The sequence below is a fragment of the Ornithodoros turicata genome, chromosome 10, assembly GCF_037126465.1.
Source record: "Ornithodoros turicata isolate Travis chromosome 10, ASM3712646v1, whole genome shotgun sequence".
NCBI lineage: Eukaryota > Metazoa > Arthropoda > Arachnida > Ixodida > Argasidae > Ornithodoros > Ornithodoros turicata.
The window spans coordinates 6,380,174-6,401,235 of NC_088210.1; the positions used below are offsets into that span (position 1 = coordinate 6,380,174).

General features: G+C 45.1%; 1 long non-coding RNA gene across 1 annotated transcript; it reads left to right on the forward strand.

Annotated features, from left to right (window-relative positions):
* The first annotated feature begins 6,028 nt into the window (after window positions 1-6,028).
* On the forward strand, window positions 6,029-7,425 carry LOC135370371 (uncharacterized). Its single transcript, XR_010415313.1, has 3 exons — window positions 6,029-6,183; window positions 6,517-6,797; window positions 7,207-7,425. It is a non-coding gene; the product is annotated as an uncharacterized LOC135370371 (long non-coding RNA).
* Window positions 7,426-21,062: the final 13,637 nt, after the last annotated feature.

Here is a 21,062-nt window from a genome sequence, read left to right on the forward strand (position 1 = left end):
GTAATAGTCCGGGACCACTCTCTCCCCGAAACGTCCACCACATCCACCTCTTAATCCAATGATCGAGCTGTACCCAGCGCTCTTCGCAGGTTTTCCATGCATCCTCCATAATAAAATTACGAATTGTTGTCTTCGACAACCCTGGGTCCCAGCCAACTGCGGATTCTCGTGCCCAATTTGCCAGCCTGTCCGCCAGGTCGTTGCCCCACACACCAGTATGGGAATAAATAAAACAAAACCGTAGGCGCAGCCCTTGTTTACCCATATCCACTATCTTCCCTTTTAACCTATGTACGTTTGCACTTCCATGGGTCGGATTGTGGAGTGCCTGAAGTAGCGACAAACTGTCAGTATATATCGAAGGTTCTTGACAAACGGTAACCCGCAAACCATGATCCAAGCTAAGAAACAATGCCGCCAATTCAGCCTCAAAAACACTCGATTCGCCTGAAAGACCTATCATATCCGTATGTACAACCTCAACCCCATGGAGCAAACAAAATCCGGCCCCCACACAGTCACCAGCCTTGGAGCCATCAGTGAATAGCGTATGTCCGGAATAAACGACCCGTGTAGGCCGCGAGAAACCAACTTGTACCCACTCCGCAGGATGCACCCTCCAAACAGAGAATGGGTAATCAACCTGTGCACAACCTCAATCCTGCGGTGTCCCACTGTAATGTCCTGCCTCGCCTGCCATACCTGAAAAAAGGAAACCTCCTCCCGAGGCTTCAACTCAATCGGTAGAACGTGGCACAGAGCCGGTAACACACGATTGGGAACCGTACTGTACCCCTTGAATGCCTTAAGGAGTGGAATGCGCTGGATGGACACAAGCCGATCCAACATCTCCCCATCCTCTACGTCTTTGAACCATGCCCCCACACCATAAAGGATAACACGTTCAATACATCTACGATATAGTTCAATAAAAACCTTAAAGCTTTTCACGTTATTATTCCTAGCAAGTCTTGATAAAGAAAATGTCAACTTAACAACCTTGTCCTTGACCTCATCTAGGTGAGGCAAAAAGGACAGTTTATCGTCCATTAATATGCCCAAAACCTTAATTTGTCGTCTAAACCTAAACCTCATATCCCCCAAAACTACCAACCGGCGGTCTACCCACATATTTATTACCTTTAGCTACCACCAACCCCTTTGTTTTTACACTATTACCACTCCAACAGCATACTCATAACGGCCTGTGCCCTATTCTCCACCCTTCTCCTTGACGTATCCTGTATGAGAACGTTGACGTCATCTGGGTACAGATACAGGGATACTCCCTCCCCAAAAGGCAAGTCTACAATACTATTTGCAATGTATTCCAGACCAACGGACTGAGCGGGGATCCCTGAGGACATCCCGCAACACCGTGAACCGCAACCGACCCACCCTTAATCTGTACGCAGTAACTGCGATCAACCATAAACCCTCTCATGACCTCGGCAAGGTTACCGGGACACGCTACCCTTTGCAACACAGCCAATACCTGCCAAGGTGAAACACGTAAAAAGGCATTTGAGACATCTAGTGAAACCAAGGCTGCACACCCATCTGTCCTACGGGCCGCCCTAAGCTCCTGCACTATACGCGACAGTGCCAGAGTACACGATTTACCATGCATGAATCCAAAAAGTTTTTCCGAAAGGAAGTTACATTTAGACATTTGAAAATCCAATCTACCGTAAATCAATCTTTAATAAATTTTAGCAATCACGGACGGGACACTTATTGGCCTGAAGTCTTCGACTTCAGCCAACATACCACCTCTCTTTGGTATGAGTGTAACCTTTCCCATCTTTCATAATTTCGGAAAGTATCCCCTGGCATAACAGCTGTTCAACACCCATCTTACGAATCTGTCGTGGGCAGCCTGAAGTGTCCTGACCATCTTAATATCAATATCGTCCACCGCAGCCGCTGAATTGCGATTTAATTTCCCTAACACGTGATTAAACTCAACCTCTGTAAATCCTATATTCGTTGCGACTCCTGACGTATGATCACCACCTAACCCCTGTCCCAGTGGGGGAACATCTGTAGACCTATATCTACCAAACAGATGCATCAATATTGCTTCACTGGTCTCAGCATAGGTATCAGTAATAGTCCCATCTGGCTTTCGCACAGGCGGAAGTACCCCTTTCACTTTCTGCTTTCCCGACACTAACCTATAAGGGGCGCCAAACGGATTACTAACAGAAATCTCCTCAATCATACCTGCCCAATAGTCCCTCTTTAGCCTTAATAATCATGTTTTTGTACTCCTTTAAATACCTGTAATATAACCCCCTAAAGTTCTCCCTGTCCGGACCTCTAGCTCTCTGGTACCGCCTTCGTGCCGCCCGAACCTTATTTCTAAAGCTGGTTAACTCAGAACTCCACCAGCCCACCAGCCATTTCCTTGGCACAAACGTCCTCATCTCTCTTACTCTGTAAATGTGCAACCTGTAGTGCATCACCGCCGCCAGGGCCTCCAGGTCATTGTCGGAAACAATCCGTCCCTTCCTAACCAATTTAAACCATACGTCCCCCCGTATACTATTATTCATATTCTCACGTCCTTTCCGTGTAAGCCTATACTGACTTCCAACACTAACCGAAAAACACGTGAAAGTGATGTAGCGGTGATCGGAACAAGTCGGTAGGTCCTGAACCTCGCAATGGGCCACCAAATTCATACAATTCTCTGATACAATCGTCAAATCAACCCACGAATCACCCCTTCCACCGTGAAATGTGGAAAGGGAATTCGCATCGTTTACAACAGCCAGGGCGCTACCCATTAGAAAGTCCAATACCGCCTCTCCCCTTTCATCACAACCACCGCCGCCCCATAACCCGTTCTTCGCGTTAAAGTCACCGACTATAATCACCATTTTCTTACTATGCCTACTCAAGGCATCAATTATTTCCCTTAATGCCTCATCAATGTTCCCAGTCGGACTAATGTAGACATTAACCAAAAGAAATTCCCTATTCTCAGACGAGAGACCTACTGCCACCATGTTCTTCGTCACCCTCACCGGAAAGACGTCGTACCCTCGGGTATCCACTATGGTTGTAACCTTTGCACCCTCCTCCGACGCAATTACCTGCTCCAAATACCAAAGCCGCCTCGGTTGCTGCACGACCGCGCCTCAAATTAATTTGCAAAAAATTAGTAATTATAAAAAATAAAATCTAATAAAGATACTACTGCCGAATCACCTTGCTTAACCCTCCTTGCCTGCCTAGCCATTTCCCTCCTAAACTGTGGACAGTACGTGGTGTTGAAAGTGTGATGAACCTCGTATGACTCACCCCTTAAAGTCACCGCCTCCTGACATGCCCTACAGACGTCCTGCCCTTTTCCGGCATTGGAGCACTGCTTCGCCAGATGACCAAACTCTCCGCAGCGGAGACAACTCCGTTTCCTCTCCTTGAAGGCTCGAGTGCTCTGCTCAGAAGAGAGACAAAAATTACACGCCCGAACAAATAGGGCCTACTCCACCGTACAAGTGGCCCAACCCATGTACAGGGACCCAAGCTGTAACAACATATCCCCCACCTCCGGAGACACCTCCACAATGTAGCCCACCATACGACCAGACTGGAACCTGCTAGCCACTTTAAACTGATCCTGTGTGATGGCCAAATTGTTTTTACAGTTAACTACGGACAAAAGGATGTCCTCAGTGATCCTAGGTTCCACACCCCTAATTCGTAACCTTGGGTTAAATCTCCTACGCAAAGCGGCCCTGACCACCGAGCCCACCACCTCATCCTCCTCGATTGCCTGTGCAACCTTCTCTAGTCCACTTTTATGCCTCGACTTGATTAGAATGCCACCCTTCCTCATTGGAACCATCACTGCGTCCGGAACCCCAAGCTCGTCTGGTTTCAACCTATCCCTCAGCAGGTCCCTAATGTGGTCATTGGTGGCGTCTGCCCTAGGGTGCACAAAAAGAGCCTCACTCTCCTCCGCTAATACCCTTGGTACCGCAGGCGTCTGCCGGACTGACACCACCGCATAGGACCCCATAGGAACGTTAATCCCTTTCTCTAACTGAAAAATCCTTTCCTTGGCTTCCGCCAATGCCACCTCAGTCCTTTCCGCTCTATCGTGGAGCACCCCCACCTTTACCTCAAGACTCATGTTCTTGCGTGTTACCTCCTCCAAGGTTTTCTTTAGCGTCAAAGAACAGGGTAGCATTAATACTCTTATTTTCTTCTGCTGCCCCCAATTCCCCTCGCAATTCACTAATTTCCTTGTTTAACCATCCGAACCTCCTCTACGGCCTCCTCTTTAGCCTGAAGTACTACATTAACCCTAGTCTGAAGTTCAACATTTTTCATAAGGAAATCAATGATCAAAGTTTCATACTCCAACCATATTGCGGCAAACCCCGCACGTTTATCTTAGTTAAGGATCCCTCATAATTCAAGTGGCCAGCACGCAGTTCCTTTAGTCTTACCGCAGTAGTGGTATATATAAGATCTTATAACAATGGGCCGCTCAGGTTACATGCGACACGCACACGCACGATAAGATATATCAGAAAACAATGGAAATCATGTATCGATAGTGTGAACAATGGGTTCCCAGGTTTCGATAACATGCGCCGCCAGGATAAGGTAACGGTTAACTCGGGTAAACAATGGGAACTCACGTGTCGATAGTGTTTGATGGGCACCTGGATGCACGTTTAATGACATTTAATAACACGCAATGACATGTAATAACGCGCAATGACATGTAATAACACGCAAATGACATGTAATAACACACAAATGACATTTAATAACAGGCAATAACATCTGATGACATTTAATAGTATTTTTCCGATCGGGTTGAAGTCAGTCCGTCACCTGGTTTGGTTGCCGCGTCAGAGCGCCAGGTAGTTTCGGTTCCCACCAAGCGCCCTCTAGTTTTCAAGCTTTGGCCGTCTGTAGTTTCGGTTTCGGTTTTAAATGAATGGACGCCAAGCTTGGTTGCTCCACGTGTAGTTCTGGTTTCAGTTTCGAATTCCTACGTGTTGCCAGATGCCCTCTGGTTTCAAGCTATTGACCGACTGTAATTTCGGTTTCAAACCGCAGCACGCTAGTTTCGCTGTGACAACGTCAACGCAGGTTTTTGAATGGTTACCAGATGTCCCTCTAGTTTCAAGCTTTTGACCGTCTGTACTTACGGTTTCATTTGACAAAAAAATAAATGCCGCGTCACAGCATGATTTTTCCCCCCCCATTTGATAAGTACACTCAAATAATGATGTACATCAGAGACCAGACAACACTGTATATATTCCTTTTTTATTTCAGCACATTATTTTACTACTCTTTTATTCAACTAACGAAAGATATGTTACAAATTACTAGAGTCTTGCTTGACTTCATCCTTGTACAGAAGCAATCTGCAAAAACAAAGGGAAAACGAAACATCCTGTGAATGCTCTTCTCAATCAGGACAAAGTCTACGATGACTCAAATCTCGATCAGGTGTCACGCAACAACAACAAGCAGCATTATCAAAGAATCGGTTAACGTTTTCCCACTTTCCGATATGTCTCTGTTACTGTGTCATGCATTTGCATAGGAGTACGACGTTTGGAAGTAAATAACCCAGTGACAACAATCACAATAAAATAGAGGTGTTCTATACACGCACATTTCCAAACTTGTGTTGCGCATTGCGACAACAGCATACAACGAATCGAGAAGCATTGCATGACTACGTATTGCGGTTACCAGCTGTGATGGTTTCGAAATAAAAATAACAAAAAAAAAGGCATAAAGACAAGAGGTATACTCACATCCTTTCAAAGTTGCGTCGTCGATGAAGGTCTGATCGGTCTCAGTCGTCGACAGCTAGCTTATAAGACCCTTCATTTTTGTTTTATTTCAAGGGAAGGAAGGATCACGTGAATGCATCGTGGACAGCTTCTCCTTTCGCAGGAGCAGCATGTGAAATGCGATACCTCTTGCCGACGCGCACTTTTTTCTTCTTCTTTTGGTATGATAACACAACCGCGAAACACCCGTCTGGCTTTTTCCAAACGCTCTTTGGGAACACCAACCGCACACACACAAAAAAGAAACCGTTATCGCCCTCGCAAGATGAATTTTCGACTGGTGGTATACGCTGTCTGCCACGTACGAGCTTCCAGCAGTGAGTGTGCCACGTAAGAGCCAAGTGATGTGAGTATTTCAAACCATTTCTTGTGTTACAGTGTATCTTATAGCTAAATGAAATGCGGGCATGTATTTGTTTTAAATTCTTTTTATTGTTTCGCTCAGATGAGACAGCAGAGACATGGTAGCCGATTTCGAAAGAGTGATACCGTAACCGCTGTGCTTTCCATTCCCAATGAGTCTTGCAATATTGTACACATTGCCGGGACATCGTTCTATTACTTGCCTGGGTTCGAAGCTTATTTCACATAGCTTCGAGCACTCGAAGTTATAATAATTGTGCGCGACATTTGCTTCTTTCAAGCAATGCCATAGTTGACGTGTATCATTTTGCGACAGATTTACTCCGTATCTCGTCGGATGACCATTGCTGAGCCAAAGGCGTACGGCAGTTACTGCAGCTGGACATCGGTGGACGTAGATGTTATGGTCAATCTGAGTCACGGTAGTGCATTTTCCCTGTTTCAGTGTTGGTTTTGTAAATTCTGTTGTAGCTACGAAACGAACAGGGAAACAGCACTCAGAAAGGACAAGGTGTAGCAGAACATCTCCGGACATCTATTTACCATGACGACCTACAGTAAAATGAGACAACTCGTCATGGATTTCAATATTTATTGGTAAGCGTCTTTGGGTGACAACCTATTTTGCAACAGGTCAATTGTCATGTCGTTTATGTACACAGCCAGGTAATGGTAGCCAGTCTTCATTGCGTAGTACATGATACATAGACTTTCGGCCACCAGTTGCATTACGTCGACGTCACGATCACCGTAATAGCTGAATATTGAGCTCATCTGTTTTCCCCATTCGGAGACCAGGTCGAACGGGTGGTCGGATAGGTGCTCACACTTCCTGTGCACCCGGGCATACATTGTTTTTGAAGACTCCCACACAGTCTTTTTCGCGGGAAGGTTCAGAGGCAGGGACTGGAACAGGAAAATGTCTCTGGTTATCTTAAATGCTGCGACGAGCACTGTGTCGTCCGTTGACTTCGATGAACCGCATTCTAACACGTCATTCCAACAGGTATGAGGACGGCGACATTTTCCTTGGAGTTGATGATCCTGGGTAACGTCCCGCATGCCGCACACATCATCACCCGATTGGGACCAGGAATCGCCAGCGTTGGTTGGCTGTTCGACATCGGACCAGTGATCGCCAGTCATTTCGTCGTCGGTGGTGGCAGGTAGTTCTCCGGAACCCAAGTCCTTCTACGACTTCCAGAAGGTTGCAACAGGTACTGCACCTTTCCATTCGAACGCGTCTTTTTATAATGCGGTGGCCCTTTCCAGGCTGCACACGTGTTAATTCGCTTGCATAAAATTGACCTTCAATAGGTTCTTCCTGCTGGTCACGTAAGAGATAGGTATTCGGGTAACCAATCTTGACTGCTCTCACCACAAAAATTTCACGCGTAAACGAACCAAGATAACTTTTGACTAACTGGTGTCTAGACTTTGCTATTCTGACAAGCTGGCCAACGCGAAAACGTGGCTTCTCTGGGGTTTGCTCGGAGTAGGATAGAGCTTTTGTCTAAATAAATGCTCATTTTCTTTGTTGACATCCACAGGTCGTGCCGACAGAGTTCTATGAACACGATGATTATATGCTTTGACCAGAGGCTGTAAAATTTTCAAGTACGATTTATGTCCCTGATATTCAAAAGCACGATAAAGTGGCGTCATAAGACTTCGAATAGATCGTTCTGCAATACTTGCTTTCGTATTTGAATTAGTGTGAAGAGAGATATCCCTTTTGATTTTAAAAATGCTCCGACTGACTTATTGGTGAACTCTGTACCTCTGTCTGAATGAATCAGACTCGGAGTCCCAATACGTCTAAAAGCGAGTCTCAGTCCACGTATAATTTCCGCTGCTCGTTTATTCTGCACAGGCACTACAGCAAGCATACGAGAAAATGCGTCGATACAAAACAAAAGATAGCGAAAACCCTTGTTGTATCTCGACAGTTTCTGAAGGTCTTTCAAATCTATTTGGAATATATCCTTCACACCCAAAACGATGGTCTTCCGGAACTGACGTGGTCGCTTAAGTTCTCTGAAGAGAGAGTACACATCACTGGTTTCCAGGAACTTGGCAACCTTCGCCGGCTTTTCACCGATCGCTCGTGCGAGTCGTTGAACACCACCTAGAGCACCAGGATGGTATACGTCCACGTAAGCAGCCATTAGCACAATTTTCTTCCACGAACACGAAGTCCATCGAATGACAAGTAGGCATTTATAACGGCTGCCACGTCACCTTTGTTCCAAGAGGGCGATCGATTGTGCAGTTCGTATTTTTATAGCTCGATGACGGAACTACTTGGAACAACGCGAGAATGACAGATAATCCTTCCCTCTTCATCTATCGCAATACGGTCTTTAGCATCTGCAGAATGGCGAGGGCCTTCTTCCTGTGTCGTGCGGGAAAATGCACCAGAATGTTTTCGTCCCGAAGGTAACCACAGTGTTCCTGTTGCGTTTCCAACGTGCTCAATACCGGTTCCATTCTCGAAGTCTCTTAGCCGCTCTTGTGATAAACCCGAGAAATGCGTCGACGAGGTGTCTCAGGTGTAAACGTAGGACTACCGGCTGATGGCTCTGCAGTCTCCTTTTCAAGTCGAGATGGATGTACGATAAGTGTCGGTATATTTAGCTTGACCAATAGTGTAGGATCCTCTCGAGATACGCGGGTCGCCACACATTTCGCGCTCTTGTGACCAAATAATATACAAGGTCTACAACGTTGGTATTTGGTATTTGTTCACCATTGACAATGAGCTCAACGTTTTACTATTCCAGCCGAGCACGGGTTTTAGTAAACGCAGTAATTGGCTTGCTCTCATCTTGTAGCCGCTGCTCATAAAATTAACGATGGCATCTCCTCCTCGTCCGCTTGAATCTGTGTCTGCTCTCTTGTCGATGCCCACATGATTTGTCTCCTCACCTGCTGCACTAGGCTGTCTTAATGTGTTCGCGGGAGGATGCCAATAGCTTGTGCAAGTACTGGATGATCTCCTTGGCCTTGATATCATCAGGCTCCTGTTTATTCAATATCGACGGAATAGTGCTTTCCCGATAGGGAACAAGCTCGTATTTCTGCATTATTTAAATGCCGATTGCTTTTGCGATGCTTTTGCCCGCTAAACTTGAAACGAGACCTAACAAGGGGGGGCAACAAAAATTGCAAAAACCCGCCGGACTGATGAAGAATCCGTTTAATTTTCTTCACATCTGCACGGTCTTGCCTGGAAGCCAGTGTCCCTAATGGGTGTTGCAAAAGGCTGCAATTGCTTTTTAACTTTCGCCGGTACGTCGATGTTTCCTTTTGCAGAGGTTCATACAAAATCTCCCTGATTGTTCGTAGCTGTTCCCTGCTGGCATGTTGAATCAGGTTGTAACGATCTTCCCCTGTCTTTGCTTCAGCGATCATACGAAGGAAACGAATGTGTTTGTTAAGCCTTTTCATGACCTGTATACGATCTGTCTGTGATCATCCGGGGAAAATGTTGGTCCACACCTTATAGTGATCGTTGCTCTGTTGAGACAAGTCGATAACTAAGTACGAGTATGGTTTCTGACAGCATCTTATATATCGTGGGCAACAAATCATTTCGCCCGAAAATCTGCCTGGACAGCATACGCAGCTGGTCTGTAGTGCGTGGTGAACGAAATAAAACGAGAGCCGTGCTATTGAATTGTATTATGCGATACAAAGGGTCGTTGACGAACAGGTATTGCGAGATGAACACAGCCGTGATTGACAGGTGGTGACACCCAGCGATAAAATTTGCAGATTTCTTTGAGTCTTTGTCGGTCGGCTAAACAGTCGTCAAATATAAATAATGAGTGGCTATAATTCTCCGGATCTGCAGGGATGTCTTGACTGAAATTTACTTCAGGAAGAGTATCGAATACCGGCTGCTTATAAAGATAGATATACCATATTTGCTTGAACGGTTTGTCAAAGAGGACAGCTCTGTGTTTATTTAGTCGTGCCACGAAGGTGGATTTCCCACTTTGACTAGCCCCTGAAATTGACACGAGGCAGGCGTCACGAACCTAAAAGGTGCTATCACTGTCATTTCGTGCAAGGGAATGAAGTCTGGTCCAAGATACGTTTCGTTAGATAAACAAGTCCGTGCTTGCAAACTGCAGGGAAAAAAAGCAAACTGCAAAGGTAGGTTCGACTGCAGAGTTGACGATGTAAAAAAAAGAAGACTCCTCAAGGTTGCCATGCTGGCAACTTCTTATATAAGAACTGTCTGACGCTCAGCTCCTTCACTCTCGAACCTCCTTCTGAGGAGGTATGGTGTTCAGAATGATGAAATATTTTGCAGTGTTCTAACATGTGCTCCTTTTGTTTTCAGTCGGTTCCAACGTGTCCGAAGGATCATCGTCGTCATCATTGCATCAGTGTACAAGTAAGCATCATGTCTTCGTCGATCTTGCATAAACTTGGACAAGTTAAAGAAATGTGGAGAGTTTCAAAAAATGGCGACAATTCCTAAAAACATCAAGATGATGTGGTTTAGATGTTAACAAAATTGAAACGAGGTATGGCGAGGCGGTCTACGTAGAAATTATGAGGATCCGAGCACGTAAAGGTGTTCCTTCCAGCTCGGTTTCATAACTAAGCACTCCATGACATCGAAGACATGAGGAACACGAGCGGGCTCTGGATGGAGAAGAAAGAGCGAGTTGGAAAGAGGGGAAACGTCTTCTTTCGCCAGACATCGTGTTCGGTCAATCCGAGTAAAAAATAAAAAGGAAATGGTGACATGCCACCCTTTGTCCTCCGGCCGATCGGCAGCACTACACAACAGCGCTGGACTTCAAGTTCATCTGGCTACGTTCATACCTTGCAACACCCTGTATCCCATTTTGTGAGACACTCTGTACGCCTCCGCAACTATACCAACCGATATGAGCTTCATCTACATGACAGAGACGACGACGGGCAGGATGTCAGCACATTCTTTCATGAAAACGGAACGCTACCTTGCCGGTGTACTTCTCGACATTTCGGATTTTCCGTTACGCTTTTATGTTTTGCTGAAGGGCGGAACACGTCGGACATACGCCTGAGGATGGATCATATTTGTCACTCAATTTATTCCTTCGAGTGTGCATACGCTGTGGTCGGAACGAGACGTAGAACGTGCTGTCATTGAAGTAGGCACTGAAGTCACCAACAATTTAGAAAAAGCTTGAAATGCAAGGGTCGGGATTTTTCTTATTTCGAATTCACGCCTTGCATTCTTCATGTCGGTCGTCCTCGCACCACAGCTCATTGGTTGTACCGACTTTGCATTGCAAACGAATTGAAAAAAAAGTGTCGGTGTCTTCTGATGTCGACCTTCACGAGGATAGTGAACAGAACATGTGTTCGCATTTTGCGTACTTGCCGGTCTACATCCTGCAAAGGGTTCTTACAGACGCAGAGCTTCATCCTACAGGTCCTACCTGTCTCAATATGTATTTCCAGAGACGTTTCCTGTAGTGTTCCCGAAAAGATGTAGAAATGTATGAGAAGCAGAACGATGTGAGCATTACGTGTACGGTTTATGAAAGATGAAAAATATGTTTACCCGATTAAGGTTGGTTGACGACCAGTGCAAGAAGCATGTCGACCTACTGCTGATTGACTTCCATTTTGTACTCATTACTAATTTCAAGTGCTTTGTTCACACCACTGGTTATTTTCAATGCAAACGGTGTACGATGGGTTTCACACCCCGGGTGTACTCGCCGATCATCTACTAATGTGTAATCAACAAAAAGTGTCCAAGACTATTTTTCCAAAGAAGGGTGAAGACACTGTCGTTTGCCGGAGAGCGCATTTGATGTCGGAAAGTTCACTTCTACTGTGTATACGACTTTGAGAGTGTACTATCACCGTGTTCGGGAGGCGGGAATGTCTACGAGGAACACATCCCTTCATCCTTCTGTCTCCTCGTCATACGCTCGTGCGATTCGTATGTCTTGAAGAAACATATTTACCGTGGTGCAGACTGCGTTTCCGTTTTCATGGAACTATTGCGTAATTTGCATGATGAGCTGTATGCGATGTTGCACGAGACTGTGCCCTTGCAAATGACCCCAGGAGACGAACTCGAACATTCTGAAGCCACTCACTGTAACATCTGTAAAGAACCATTCACTAAGAAGCAGAAAGTGCGAGACCATGATCACGTAAGTGGAGAATTTCGCCAATCATTGTGTCAGGGATGTAATCTGAAACTGCGGATACCACGGAAAGTGCCCATCATTGCACATAATGCCAATTATGACCTCGGATTCATAGTAGCTCATCTGCACCTGCTTCGGAAGACAGACATCAGAGTGATAGCCTCCAGTTGTCAAAAGTTTAAGGCTATAGACATTGGTGTGTTCCGCTTCATAGACTCGTTAAGCTTCCTCAATGTAGTCTCGACACACTGACGAAAAATCTATGTGACAAGGTGAATCTAACTTCAGGTGTCTGCGTCAGTTTTTCGCAGAGGAGGACTACTTCAGGTTGGTTGTACGTAAAGGGGTTTTCTGTTATAACTACGTTACCTCTTTTGAACGTTACGACGAGCCTGTTTGCCATCACGTGACCAGTTCTTTAACCAAATGAACGGATCAGAAGTGAGCGAGGAAGATACCGCCCATGCGCAAAATGTGTTTGAAAAATTTCAACTGAAGAGCCTGGGCGAGCTACTCGATTTGTACCTTCTGACGGACGCATTGCTTCTGGCAGAGTGTTTCAAAACTTCCGAATATGGGCGTTGGAGACGCACAAAATTGAACCACTTCATTTCGTGTCACTCCCGGGACTAAGCATGTCTTGCGCACTAAAAATGAGCCGGATTAATCTGGATTTAATCCACGATCCCGATGCCTATCTGTTAATTGAACGGGGCCTGCGTGGTGGTATGACCCAGTGTTCAACGCGAATGGCCACTGCAATGTCCCAGGGACAGATCAGTACGATCCCGAAAAACCAAAGACATAATTCATTACATGGACATAAATGGACTCTATGGCACAGTGATGCGTGAACCACTCCCATTCGGAGACTTTGAATGGCTGTCACCCGAAGAGGTTGCAGGTTTAGATGTAACCCTTGTTGCAGATTATGCAGACGTTGGTTATTTTTTAGAGGTAGACCTGGCCTACGTACAAGAGCTCCACGAACGACATAAAGATTTACCGCTCGCGCCCGAAAAAATGAGCGTCCCGTATGAGTTGCTTTCGGATTATCAGAAAGACCATGATGAAAAATTTAACCTCCCACAGCATGATATAGAACCGAAATTACTCCTTACACTGCTTGACAAGAAGAAGTATTTTCTTCATTATCGCAGTCTAAAGTTGTACCTACAGTTGGGTCTTCGGCTCGAGAAAATTCACCGGGTGCTCAGGTTCAAACAAAAACCATTCCTGCGATCCTATGTTGACTTCCATCATGAACTACGCAAGCAGGCAACCCATACCTTCGAACGTAACCTGTACAAGAGTTTAATTAACTCCGTATATGGGAAAACATGTATGAATGTACGAAAGTTCGTCGACTGTCGCTTAGCAACTTCCGAGGGAGCAAGTGTTGAGATTCTTGCGTAAACCGAACCTCAAACAATTCAGGGCTCTAAGCTCTAACGTAGTCTTGTTTCAGTTCGCTCAATCGATAGTCCGTATGCGACAGCCTCTGTACCTGGGGTTCACTATTCTCGAGCTGTCTAAAGTCATGATGTATGACTTTTATTATAACAACTTGCTTCGGGTAGCCCCGGACACAAGGCTCTTGTATATGGACACAGATTCTTATATCGTGATGCTGAGCGATGAGAAGGCACTTGCGGAGCTCGCCGATACCCACCTTGATACATCTGGTCATTCTTGTGATGACTCGATGTATTCTACGAAAAACAAGATGGTGCTAGGAAAATTTAAGAACGAAATGCCCCACGACCACATCCTAGGGTTCTGTTGCCTGAAACCAAAGCTCTATGCACTAGACCTCCATAGTAAAAGACGATACAATCGTGCTAAGGGGGTGAAACAATGTGAAGCCCAGAAGTTGCATTATTCAATGTACATAGACTCTCTTAAGCTTGGTGAAGTGTACAAAGTTTGTCAGAACCTCATTGTGCGCAAGGAAAATATAAATAAAAGTGTATGTGTTACGAAAGTAGCTTTAAATCCCCTAGACACAAAGCGTTTCATTTGTGAGGATGGTATCCACACGTTACCCTTTGGGTACGCATCCAATGGAAAGATGTAGACAGTTTTTATGCATATGTTGCCCTACCTGGCTGTTGTTGTTGTAATGCTGTTTTTTATATATATATATATAAGATTGTGCCTGTAACGACATGGAAATAAATACAATTTTATTGTGTCAAAGTACACTGCAACATGACATGTTGTCTGTCTTTCTTGGGAATTGCTTCCGTACAAGGACGGGTACCAGCTTGTCGTTCAGCGTGAAGTTCGTTGACGAAAATCTCTGAGTGCACTCTCGGAGCGAGAATCCACAAGCGAGCATGCTGCCTACATACAGGCAGTAGAGGCCACATGTAGCTGATCCATAGCCCTGAAGTCTTTTCTTGTTATAGTAAAATGACCTGGTAGGATGAATGAATTGGTAGAATTCTTTGTAGACGGGCTGAATGCCGTAACTATCAAAATACGTAACTACATTGTCACCGGAAACATAAGTCATGGTCCAGTGTTCACCGTTACTGCTCCTTGGAGCTGTGTTAATCACATAAATCCCGGGTATGGCTTCCTGTCTTGCGATTTCATTGCATGCAAAGGTTCCCCGAAACAGTTCTCTGGTGCAGTAGTGTCTACTGAATGCTGCATAGAACTGCCACTCCTCCATGTTTATTTTTCAGACAAATTTCACTCGTCTGTCTTTGTTGATTTCTAGCACACGTGGTGTTTCGGATACAAACAACACCGTAACTGCTTCTGTTAGATTGGCAGCAAACGTTAGGGTCAGACGAACGTTGGCTTGAACAACAGGACAAAGAGCATTCACTTCTGCATCTGGAGTCAGATGGTAATAAAGCATAAATGTCTCTTTTGCATACGCAGCTGGAGCTATTGGTATATCCTTGCGTTTTAGTTTGTGAAGCAGGTGTATATAGGCTTTGAAATAGATGTCTCGTTGGAAGTCGAACTCATCCGTGTACTGTTGTCCACCAACGTCCAGTAGTGCTCGTTTTAGTTTGAAGTTCTCAAGCTTGAATGGGTTTCGTGGTCTGCTACCTTGGTAGGCATCGCTCCTGACCATCAATACTGTTAACTTGGAGGGAACTCGCTCGCTGTACAAGTCGTCAAATATCACCTGAGATTGGTTAGGGGCGATGGTTCTGTACTTAATTTCCAGTCCTCGGAGAAGGTATACTGCAGGTGTTGTTTGAAGTCTTCGTTCTATACCAACAAGTATACTCGGCGATAACTGAACACGTCGGAGATAGAGCACGATACGTGAAAATTCCACAGTGTGCTTTTCTGTTGCACCATCAGCTTGCAAGAGACGAAAATCATCCGACGCTTGACGTAGCACAACTCGAATATCGGTTCCGTTAAGAATGAGCTTCTGTTGTTGACATATGTCGCTGAAGATTGGGCTGTACATGTCACACAGTGCCGATCCTTTGGTTCGCTTGTAACGAGCGAAAACTCCTTTTGAATCAGATGTGGGAGCATATACCTCACTCGTGCCTAAAGGGTCTGGCTCGTATAACATTGCTGAAAGGGTGTGTGTCTGAGTTACATTGTTGGCATTCGTAATGATGTCCAAGTAGGAACGGTAGCCATAATGTTCGAAACTCGAAACCAAGGTTGAATTCAGGTAGATATGTACGTGTTGAAACAATGATGAACCAAACGCTTGGACAGGTATGACTGCATCAGGTGTTGTTGAAGTGCTTGTTGTAGTTACCGCTGGATCTCCATTCTTTCGAATGATCTTGCACTGAATATGCAAAAAGCTGGATTGAAGATCAAAGAAGCCCCCACCGAGTCCCGGAACATTGTACTCGATCACTCCGCTTGATGTCGGAGCAGATACTGGGAAAAACTCGACGTATTCAGACTTCTCCAAAGCAAAATTTGTAGGTGGAAGAGAGAAGAGTTCCAGCTGGTTTGTAGTACACAGACAAGAATCTTTATGCACTACTGCAATAGACATTTTTTTTTTTTCTGTCAAGTAAAGAAGTCAGATTTCCTCCGCTTCTCCGCAGGTCGAGCTTTTTTAATGGCCTTGCGTTTTCTTCCTTTCCCTGTGAGTCTCTGAAGTAACTCGTCACGAGTTTTATGCACTGTGCGGTCTACTCCTTTCTTGACGGCTTCTCGAAATGATGCTCCTTGCTGGACTTCCTCGGCTATATGTCTTCCAGTATCAAGGAGCTTTCTTCCAACGTATGGCGCTACCTTCTTGGTCAGTATGGGCAAGAAACCCCTCAATACGTCACCAAATATGCCTCCTCCAATCTGATAAAGCTCGGGAGCAGTATAGTGTGGTAGATGCTCTCGCTTTCCTGCACCAAAATGTGCTATGCAACATGGTGGGTTTGTTATATACATTTACGTAGGTGGATCGTCAACCCGACACGTCCAGAGCCAGAAATGAATGGAATGAAATCACCTATCTCGTTTGCCAACTCGATTTGAATGGTTGTCAATTCCTTCGCAGATACATATTTATAGTAGAGGTTTGTGAATAAATAAGACATCACATCATTCCTACCCTGGACTCTGAATGGTATCGATCGAAGAAGTGGTGCTGTCACGTCACCCACAAATTCGTTCTCGATGACATCGCAGTATATGAAAATATAGTTTTGAGCAGGGAATAGACAAACGTCTCGTTCGGCGACTGCATAACTTGAGAAAGTTGTCCTCTTTCCGAAGCCCAACATCAAAGCCAAATAAGGATGAAAGGTCACATAGCCATCGTTCATGCGTTCCAGGTGACAAATTCCGTTGTATGGGTTACATACGAGGAGACGAGCATCTTGCGACAAATGAAGTTTTGTTCGATAGGCATGGTTAATGGAATTAACGAGGTCCTTCCCCGATTCGTAGTAGCCTTCTGGAACTTCATACTTTACCGTTCGTGAACGATAGGTAACTATGTTAATCGTTTCTTCCGTATCCACCTGGTATTTGAGTAGCTTCACGGGTGACCCTCTGTCCAACTCTCCACAGCCGATTATCTTTTCAGCCATGCCAAGCTTAGCGGCAAGAGTTGCGCTAATTTCCAAACCATAGTTCAGAGGAAGTTGTATCTCATAATGACCGCTACCACGTATAATTCTTGTCTTATGCTGCAAATGTTTTGCTAAAAATTGTCTCAAAGACAAGAGAATGTTTTCATTAGCGTTGAACTTGACCTTTTCTGTTGCTTCAATCGTAGAACCAAGGAATGTCGTTTCCGATATACTATTGACTGTGTCAGTTACATTTTTAATCGCAAAAGGGATGTTGATTTCTGTTAAAGCGGCCTCCCACCTACCCTCCAACGTCTGTGGATGGGCTAGCTTTACTCGGAACTTGCTCATTGTGTTGTCGGGAAACACATCCAAAGATGCATTTGAGAGCAGGTTCACATAGAACTGGTCAACCATGTTTTTTTTTTCTTTTTCTGATGAAATTTCTACGCGTACGCTTAATTTATATCGCCAGAAAATGCGTTGACGTTGCCGCAGCGAAACTAGCGTGCTGCGGTTTGAAACCGAAATTACAGTCGGTCAATAGCTTGAAACCAGAGGGCATCTGGCAACACGTAGGAATTCGAAACTGAAACCAGAACTACACGTGGAGCAACCAAGCTTGGCGTCCATTCATTTAAAACCGAAACCGAAACTACAGACGGCCAAAGCTTGAAAACTAGAGGGCGCTTGGTGGGAACCGAAACTACCTGGCGCTCTGACGCGGCAACCAAACCAGGTGACGGACTGACTTCAACCCGATCGGAAAAATACTATTAAATGTCATCAGATGTTATTGCCTGTTATTAAATGTCATTTGTGTGTTATTACATGTCATTTGCGTGTTATTACATGTCATTTGCGTGTTATTACATGTCATTTGCGTGTTATTACATGTCATTGCGCGTTATTACATGTCATTGCGTGTTATTAAATGTCATTAAACGTGCATCCAGGTGCCCATCAAACACTATCGACACGTGAGTTCCCATTGTTTACCCGAGTTAACCGTTACCTTATCCTGGCGGCGCATGTTATCGAAACCTGGGAACCCATTGTTCACACTATCGATACATGATTTCCATTGTTTTCTGATATATCTTATCGTGCGTGTGCGTGTCGCATGTAACCTGAGCGGCCCATTGTTATAAGATCTTATATATACCACTACTTACCGCCAAGGCTGCTCTACCCTCTGTTAGGTCGACCTCTGGCATAGCTGATCCCTGACCGAGTAAACATGGTAATGGCAATGTTTCAAAGCCCCTTCTCAATTTCCTCTTACTCTTATGTCCCTTCTCTTTCATCAGCTCCTTCTCGTTAACTCCCACTACGGCGTCATTATCACCCCCAGAGGTAAGACTCTCCCATGACGTACGCACATCCTGGGCTGGGCAATCCAACATCTCGTCACCATCCTGTCCATCAGACTGATGTGCCCCATCACCCTGTGTAGCAATGCCCGGTGGGCTACGTACCAATGCCCTCCCCCGAAATGGGTCGTGACCCCTTGAACTCATTGTAACAGAATGTGCCCTTGAAAACCCCTGCACATTATTGTAGTAAGTAAGAAGTTACCCCCCCCCCCAAAAAAAACGGCCCAAACTGGATGCGAACTCCTACTTACTACCGCCGTCCAAATTGTGTAGACATACACTAACACACCCCCGTCAAAGTACAGTTTGGAGAAAAACCAATAAATACCGCGTAAAACCACGGAAATTTTAATCCCTACATGCACTAGGAATATACAGGGTTAGTCTCGCAAATGTTACACATTTTGGTCGCATCTTAAAAATAGAAGACGGGGTTTGTCCAACACGAAACTTTGCAGACTGGTAACCATTGGTCTGAAGTTTTGTTGGAATTTTTTGTGAGCATTATGGTCCTGTAGAAGAAAAATTAGAAAACAAGCAAAATCTCACTCTATGCATTTTCTATGGCCTATATCACTCAAAAGCTGCCATTTTCTGCTGTGTACGCTTAACTTTCATTTCACCACACACAGGTGGCACCAGCATACAGAACAAGAGGATGGGTGTATAAGGTCCAAATCAGCATACCACATCGTTGTAGGCAGCGCTACCTGTGTGAAGTGATGTGAACGTGAAGCAGACACAAGAAAAAATGGCGGTGTTTGTGTGGGATAGGCCATTGAAAATGCATGGGGCGAGATTTTGGTTTATTTTTAATTTTCTTTCTACATGACCGTAGCGCTTACAAGAAATTCCAATGAAACTTCAGATAAATGGCTATCAGTCTGCAAAAGTTTGGGATGAGCCAAATGTAGTCTTCTATTTTTACAGTGCGGGCGAAATGTGTAACGTTTGCTAGAATAACCCTGTAGATACACGTCCCATTCCAAAATCACAATGTGAGAAGCAGTCGAACTACCGAAAACACCGTACCTGCGAAGCGACGTAGTTAGGCCTAGTGCATCACACTAACCTCCAATTTCCTTAACTTTCCCAGGAAATGGGTCCTTTTCTGTAGGAAATTCGACGCCCAGAACGGCCAGGCAGTCTCCAGAACCCCAGAGTGACCTGCAAAAAGAAGAAACACAAGACAATTATCCCATACCAAACTTTGGATGGGGAGCCCGTGAAAACACAACCTCACACTTCGCCAGCGCTGGCAAAGAGTGACACTGCCTTCGCACTGCCTTCCTGCTTTGGAAGGAAGGCATCTCCGGTGCGCAAGAAGAGAGGAAGAATGGAGCCCACTCCCGTACCACACAAAGTATCACAGGAGGGGCCCTGATAGAGACAGCTAAGGGAAAAAGAAGATATTAGAGTAGAGAACAGAAAATAGACAGAATTGAAATAGGAAAATGATAGAAATCACCCCTACCAACAATCCAGCGGCACCACAATCAGGGGAAAAGACTCGGCAAACAACGGCTTTAATTTTCTTCTTTCATATAATACATAGTGCCATAATACAGTGCCATAAAGAAACAAGTGTTGGGTCATCTTCCCTCCGGTTATCGTCCGGTTATATAAACCTAGGTACACCTTGGACATGTCCGCCTCCGCCCCAGCCTCCACCCAACAGGTGCCCGGCCACATAGCGTCAAGAAGCGCCAATCCTCAATGGGATCCGGGAAGTCCTGAAAGATTGAGGAAACGCAACAAAACAGCACAAGTACCAGATAGTGAAACTCAATACACAATATAATGGTTATTATAATGTATGCACAATTACTATTTTAACCTTTGTTAAAACCTTGTAGAAAAAAGAAAAGAAAAAAAAAAACTGGCATCAAGAAGATAAAATGTAACCTAAGCAACCTCATAAGAAAAAAAAACTTAATTGTGGACGACATCACACTCGTCCCACCCCGAGGCCACAGCTCACGTGCGACACCAGAAGGGGAGCGCGACCCCCGACTAAAGGCACAATAACGTAGTCCAGTATAGTGACAGTAGTATATTGTGGCCCCCGGTTGAGGGCATCACCCCCGGGACCGAGTAGTTAACCAACCCCACTGTATGACGGAAATCCGGGAACTGTCTAAACGACGGTTGTCTTAACGACCAGGGATACATGGAATAACATACATTGTCATATTAATACGAACCAAAAAGGCACAACGGCCGAGGATACATGTGGTCACGCTATGTCACGATATAACTACACCATCGAAGAGGACACCGCACGAACTGCGGGGA